A 7,175-nucleotide genomic window follows, 5' to 3' on the forward strand; every position below is an offset into this window, starting at 1 on the left:
GCTGCTACTATACCAGATATGGATAATCGTCTACTGAGAGCAATGTTTATCCATAACGGAGTATTGAAAGGATAAGCTTATTATATCCGGTATGGATAATCTTCTACCCGGGGTAATGTTTATCCATAACTGGGTACTGAAAGGTAAGCTTATTATACCCGGTATGAATAATCTTCTACCGGGGAGAATATTTATCCATAACTGGGTACTGAAAGGATAAGCTTATTATTCCCGATATGGATAATCTTCTACCGGGGGTAATGTTTATCCATAACTGGGTACTGAAAGGATAAGCTTATTATACCCGGTATGGATAATCTTCTACCGGGGGTAATGTTTATCCATAACCGGGTATCGAAGTGATAAGCTTCTTCAGGAAGCTTATTTCCAATAGAGTACTTAAATAGATAAACATATTTACGGTGGAGTCCCATATGGATAAGCTTCTTCAGGAAGCTTATTTACAACGGAGTACTAAATGAACATCCATAATATAATATATTTATAACACTCCCCCTTGGATGTTCATTAAAAGATAATGTGTCTCATTAAAACCTTACTAGGAAAAACCACATGTTAGATTTAACTGTCTAAATTCTAAAACTAACAAGGAATAGACAACCATCTAACCTATAACAATAATTGCCATGAGGAAAGTGGTCTATATAACTGTACAGATCTGCAATACATAGATCAGTGAAAATTTCAATCTCAAATTGGGTAACATAGCATGTAAAACACACACAACATAAAATTTCTTGATTTGAGCTTTACTTTCCAAGTTTTCTCCTCAACTTCGAATGTTGGGTTTGTTGTTGCCATAACCTCAGCTCCATGTTATCAAGCCCTCTCTTGTATCAACAATGCTTCAAGCTCTTCTCTTTGACGCTCCAAATCCTGGGGATTGTGATTATTAATATGATTTCAGGAATGGTTGTTTGTAACAAATTATATGTGATACAAAAATAAATTGCAACCACAATATAAGTATGAAGAAACATAATTTTATTGATAAAATGATGCGGTTACAATTTTGTTTGTTTCCTTGATTCTTCCTCCGAATTGTTCTCTGTGCTTCGAGGGCTGGATCAGCATATTCTCGAATATAGGATGATACGGACCTCTCTGGATTATTTAATCTCCATGAAAGTCGATCAATGTATGAATATTCTTCTTGAAGTACTTGATTATCAAGAAGAACATCTATTGATCACGACATTATTTTATGCCTTGATTCATTTGTGAATATCTCGAGATTTATGAGATTTTTTTTAGACGCCTCTTCAAGGGAATATGTATCCTTTTATATAGGTGTGTGTTAGGGTTTAGGGTAGAGTAACCTCCAAAAAACCCTGATAGACTCCTAAGATATCAAGAGTCTTATAGTATCTTGAATTTAGAATTTATCTTGATCCTTTAAAATTTCGATGTCTACAATGGCGAAAAGGAAATAAACAATTGGGCCAATGTCACCGCTAGGGTAATAGGAATGGATCAAGCAAGGGAGGAGCTAGAGTACTAGGTATAGGTTCGGACAAACAAATTAGCTTTTGCTTAGATCCTGTATTTGTATAGGAAATCCATTAAATATGCATTAATATGTAATTGTGAACCAGTAACTAAGATGAGTTATGATTCGGTGGCAAGTTCAGAACACATAAACTTCAAAACCTGGCTCCGCCTCTGGTCAAGAAACATTATAGTTACTACTTGCTCTAGTGATATCACACAGTAGGCAATGTTTGAAAAATTGGCTGGCTGCAAGTATATACCATTTTTCTTTTACTACAGAAAATCGCTGAACCAAATCCACTTTCATCCAGTTGTAAGCTTAATCTATACATGGTTACAACAACAAGGTTCATGACTAATCTGGCTCTCTCCCTATCTTTTCTCTATTAATATTGTTTCTAAATGATAACTGTTATGTTGTACTAGAATCTGCATTACTAATTTGTTTTAACTAAAGTAGGTGATGCAGAGTGAGTGATCCTAGGGTTTTAAGGGCTGAATATTTTGGAAGGTTGGATTTAGACTCTTTGGAGAAAATTAAGACGAGTGATAGCAGCAAAAAAACAGAGAACCAGAGAAGACGAAAATAAGAACAAATTTAGAGAGCAAGACCCATGCCAGGCCTGGAGAAGGATCAGATATCTGACTCTCACTCTGGTGTTCGGCTCAAGGTACGCTTCCAAACTGACAAGAGGGTTAAATACATGACTTCATGGATTACCTGCAGATCCTTAATGGCTTGCTCCCTGGAGATTTCTTTCGCCTGGCGAGCACGTTTGATAAAGCCAAAGCACAATATTCCCTAGAAGTAACATAAGTCGAGAAAAAACATAAGTAAAAGTCTAATGGATAATATGCTACCCCAAAAGGACTCAACAAGATGGACTCTAATAGCAGGTATGCAGCCAGAACATGCTTAGATATGATATAATTGAAGTTAAAATCAATGCTACAGAATGAAGATGCTCAAACAACAGGCTGTAATCTTTAACAGCACAATATATGTCATGGAGGCAAAGTAAACACACTTAAGATTTACTTGGACATGCAAATAAATGATGCTTAAGACCACTAGATGAATATTAGTTAGCATAGCTTCTGATAGCCTAACAGGTGCTCACTGCTTGCATTCTTGAAAGGAATTCTCCTGTCCGAAGCTAAAGACAATCTCCTAATGATATTGACATTTATCCGCCTCTATGGGAGGTGAGTGGGAATCAAAGAAGCAAGGCTGGGCATCATACCCTTGAGGTATTGTGTCATATCAATTATCAACTACAAGCTACAGCAGTATGGACCCTAGCAGACAAGTCATTGCCATGTAGCAGCGTGATGGTTTTGTGAACTTACTGATATAATGTAAATGGCACCACAGGTAAGAAGCAAGTAGCTAGCTATGTTCCGGACAAGAATGAGATCATTCCTAGCCCATAATCTTCAGGGTAAGCTCTGGTCATAACGGCAACACTAGAACAAACCCAAAAAGAGGAGAATGTGAGATGCCCCCCAAAAAAACAACTATTATGTTAAGTCTGATTTCAACAATTTCAGCAGGCCTAAAGTCTTACTTACAAGATCTGTAGCATGCCCCTTCCAGCTGAAAACTCCAACACCTACACAAGGTCATTGAAAGTTCATATCAGTACTATCTGTGCTCTTATTTATTGTGAAAGGTATTGGGTCAAAATGTGCAAGCAACTAGAAAGCATATTATAATAACAAAGTCACTGTCTGTTCAATAAAATAAGAATGTCACTGCATACCACATAGAAAGCATATAATGGAGCACCACATAGATGTTATCTATGCAGGAGGAGCCAGGAATCTATCAGTCACCTCTTCCTGCACTGGCCAGTAGCCATTGACAAATGGAGCATGTTCTATTGTATTTTTGGGTTAAATTGGGTCATGCCACAGAATTTGAGAGACGCGTACTTGAGTTGGAGTCTGGGGCAAGTTGATAAGTCTGTCAAAAAGATATGGATTATGATCCCTGCAATTATTTTTTGGTGTCTATGGAATGAGATAAACAAAAGATGTTTTGATGGCATCTCAACTCCAAACCACTCTCTTAAAGCCAAATGCTTAACCAATCTTTTTAGCTGGACAAAGTTGACCCCAGTAGTTAGTACTGAACACTTTTTGGAGTTTATTAGCTCTCTTGTCCTAGATTGAGACATTGTATAGGGGCTAGCAACTCACTTTTGTTACTTTTATATATCTGCTTCTTGAAAATAGCTCCTTGTACTCTTGCATCTTCTTGATGCCTTTTAATACAACAATTTATTTCATCAAAAAAGAAACCATATAATTATTAGAATTTTGCACCTAAGAATATATGGAACCTTCCCAAGTTCGTTAAAATAATCAAGTGATATCTGGTTTATTAAATTTAATGTAAGACTATAAAGATGCCATAATACAAGTGACTGAATGCTTAATTGTGATGGAATAAGGCAAAGAATGACTTTGAGCATTAAAAGGACAGAAATTGAAAGGGGGGAAGGAACATCTCTTTTGCTACAGCAAGACAAACAATTGCATCTAAAGTAACTGCTAATTGCTGGTCAACCAAGGATATTTTGGTCATGGTTAGTACATCCTAGTACTGCTTATTTTCATGCCATGTTTCTCCTAAATATTAATACTGTTCATATATCTATCTAAATAAACAACAGGATTGGATTTCCAACATTATACAGCCCAAAAGGCCAAAGTGCATTCATCTTTAAACTTCCCAATCTCTAAACAATGTGTGGGGTTTACAATTCTTAGCTATCCTTTCTTGTGCTAGATAAACTACAAGTCTCCAACTGACATTCTTGCTTAATAAATCCCAGTCAAATCATAAACTCAACTTACCCCAAGAAAGGATTATCAATCTATTCTTGTTATAATTACAGGTCATACTATCAATGTAATCTTTGAGATCTCATATTGTCCTCTTGATCATTTGACTTCATGGTTAGGTTGAATCAAGCGAAACAGATTTGTATTCCTAGTCCCAAATTTAATTTCCAGAAAGGAAGCTCAATGATGCGGCAAGGAAGAGATAGTCTTATAATCTTATGTTTGCAGTTTACCAATGGGCTAACTATGTGTCAGGATGGGAAATTGGGCCTCTGTATAACTACGAGTCGAACGAGAATTAGATTATGGAAAATAGGATGATGCTTATGACCAGTTCAAGATCAAATCAAGAAAAACTTAATCCGGAAAAAGTTAATCTTTCTGATTACTTACAAAATAGTCCTAACAATAGAACATAGTTAGCAGATTTCTCTCAACCTTTGGAGAAAGAGAGCAAACTGAAAGTACTTATGTTCATTGTATAAGTTTTTCTTTTTCCTTTTTCTCTTTTCCTATGCAGTGGTACCATTGCTTATAGCATGTGCCATCCTCATGGTTGGGTGGCTCCCTACTATTACTTTTTGATGATTTATTTTCACAATTATGTCATAACTCTTTTGGTCACTCAGTTGTCTGTATTATTAGAAATGCAACAATTGATTTTAGCAAAGCTGCTTTGCAACATAATTACAGCTTCCTGCAGCAAGTAGGATCATTTCTTGAATCATTACAGCTTTGATTTTGTGAATAAACATGAACAAATGCAAACACATACTAATAGCGGCACTGAAGTTGGAACAGTTCGAATTTACAATGTCCGATACGCAAACATATGTTTAATTGGTCATAATGTCAGCAAAAATCATAAGAAAAAGTAAGACATCACACAAACCTTCCAGAACTTGATGAAAAATCCCCACTCGGTCTCAGCAACAACCACAATAATCGCAATCACCACCGCATAACAGCGGAAAATTCCATCAAATACCTAGTGCATTTTCCAAAATTATCGCATTTACATAAATATTCACACAATACACAGATAGATTAGCACAAAAACATGGGAGGAGGGCTTACGTCATAGCCATTCTTAAATGATCTTACGGCAGAGTAAACATTAACAGCAATGCAGAGAATAGCGGCTAACGCAGTAACAAAGCTGAATAATCTACAAGTCACTAGGAATGGGTCTGGTCCGGGTCGGACTCTAGTAGGTGAAATTGAACGACCGTCGCTAACCCTCTGCGTCGGTGAGCTCACTGTTCCTTCACCATCTCTCTCCATTTTTTTTCCAATTTCTCCAACTTCAAACTGCAAGTGTGTGGCCGATGATTTCAGGTGGGTTTTGAATCTTCTGCTTTCGAGGTTCTTCACCTGCTCGTCAAGATATTCGCTGGTAACTGACACGTGTCTGTCCTGATAAATGGAAACTGAAGTATGAGTTAGCCTTGAGCGAGTTGTTTTTTTTTTTTTTTTTTTGAGAAAGAATTTGTAGTACTTGTTTTAATTGCTTTTAGAATATAGTCGTCGGCTGTATTTTTGTTTTTCATTAAACAAAACACAGCTTTCCAATATGCAAACAACAATTAGAATTGCTCTTTTGTTCAAATATTATTTCATTTTTAGTAATAATGTTCAATACGATACTTGTAGCACAAATTGCAAAACCACGAATATACTAAAAAGGAAAAACATGAAGGTTTGGATTCATTTTGTACATGTGGCTATTATAAAAGCAGTACAATGACCATTGCTGGATATAAGTGAACCTCACAATTCATAAATTAGATAATAATTAATCAAGGTGTTAGGCGTCTATCCATTATCAAGAACCTTGGTAGGCGTCGATTTTTTTTCTTTTATGATTTTATTATTTCTTTAATTTATTGTGTGTATGAATGTCTTAATTATGTTTTTAGCAAGTTAGCATTTCAACTTAAACTAAATAGAGAATATTTAATGGAATTCATGTGATACCCAAAGCCGTAATCTTTTTAAAATGGACTATGACCGAAAAAATCAGGTGTTATGCGGAAGCTAGTAAAGTAAATATTGAACGACGATAAATCAGACAATAAAAGAGAAATCTACCAAAAAAGACACAAACATTTAACGTGGTTCGATCAACTGACATACATTCACGGCGGAGATAAGCAATCCACTATATAAAAGAGAGTACACAATATCGAGAGAACAAACCTCACGAAGAGGCAAAACAAGTGACACACTAACAATTGTCCCTTAAAGTTCTCCCCATAAACACGACTCTCAAACCCCATATGGCTACATTGTGGATGTTACTGAATGACAAGAAAGGATTCTCAATTTGTAGAAGTCTAAACCTTTTTCTATCAGAAAAGGGACTAGCCAAATATGGAAGAATTATATTTTCCTTCTAGGAAAAGAAAAACTCAATTATAGTAAATATGTTGTCATTTTATTCATGAGATAGTAAAACCAATTATGGTAAGAAAAACAATTCTCCCCCTTGGCATGAATTTTCTGACAAAATAAACTTGATCCACCTTCTTCACATAGCATTCAACAGGGTCACATCTCCAAATCTCCACCACAAAGTCTGTCTCAACGTGCATAGCACACCGGTCAAATTTCTCAGACAAAAATTACGATTATCGTCAAATATGTTGCGGCTAGAACTGAGCCCGCCAAGATGAACCTGTCTTGAACATCGCTTTGATACTATTTGTTAGGACCGAAAAAACCAGGTGTCATGCGGAAGCTAGTAAAGCAAACCTTGAATGACGATAAATCAGACAATAAAAGAGAAATATACCAAAAGAGACACAAACATA

The 7,175-nt window shown here is 36.0% G+C and overlaps 1 non-coding gene across 1 annotated transcript; it reads right to left on the reverse strand.

Moving 5' to 3' along the window:
- Positions 1-651: 651 nt before the first annotated feature.
- On the reverse strand, positions 652-5,824 carry LOC107820987 (uncharacterized). Its single transcript, XR_012693635.1, has 6 exons — positions 5,440-5,824; positions 5,255-5,350; positions 3,085-3,125; positions 2,863-2,979; positions 2,234-2,314; positions 652-897 (listed from the first exon to the last, which is right to left on the reverse strand). It is a non-coding gene; the product is annotated as an uncharacterized LOC107820987 (transcript).
- Positions 5,825-7,175: the final 1,351 nt, after the last annotated feature.

The sequence above is a fragment of the Nicotiana tabacum genome, chromosome 7 (assembly GCF_000715075.1).
Source record: "Nicotiana tabacum cultivar K326 chromosome 7, ASM71507v2, whole genome shotgun sequence".
In the NCBI taxonomy this organism is placed as follows: domain Eukaryota; kingdom Viridiplantae; phylum Streptophyta; class Magnoliopsida; order Solanales; family Solanaceae; genus Nicotiana; species Nicotiana tabacum.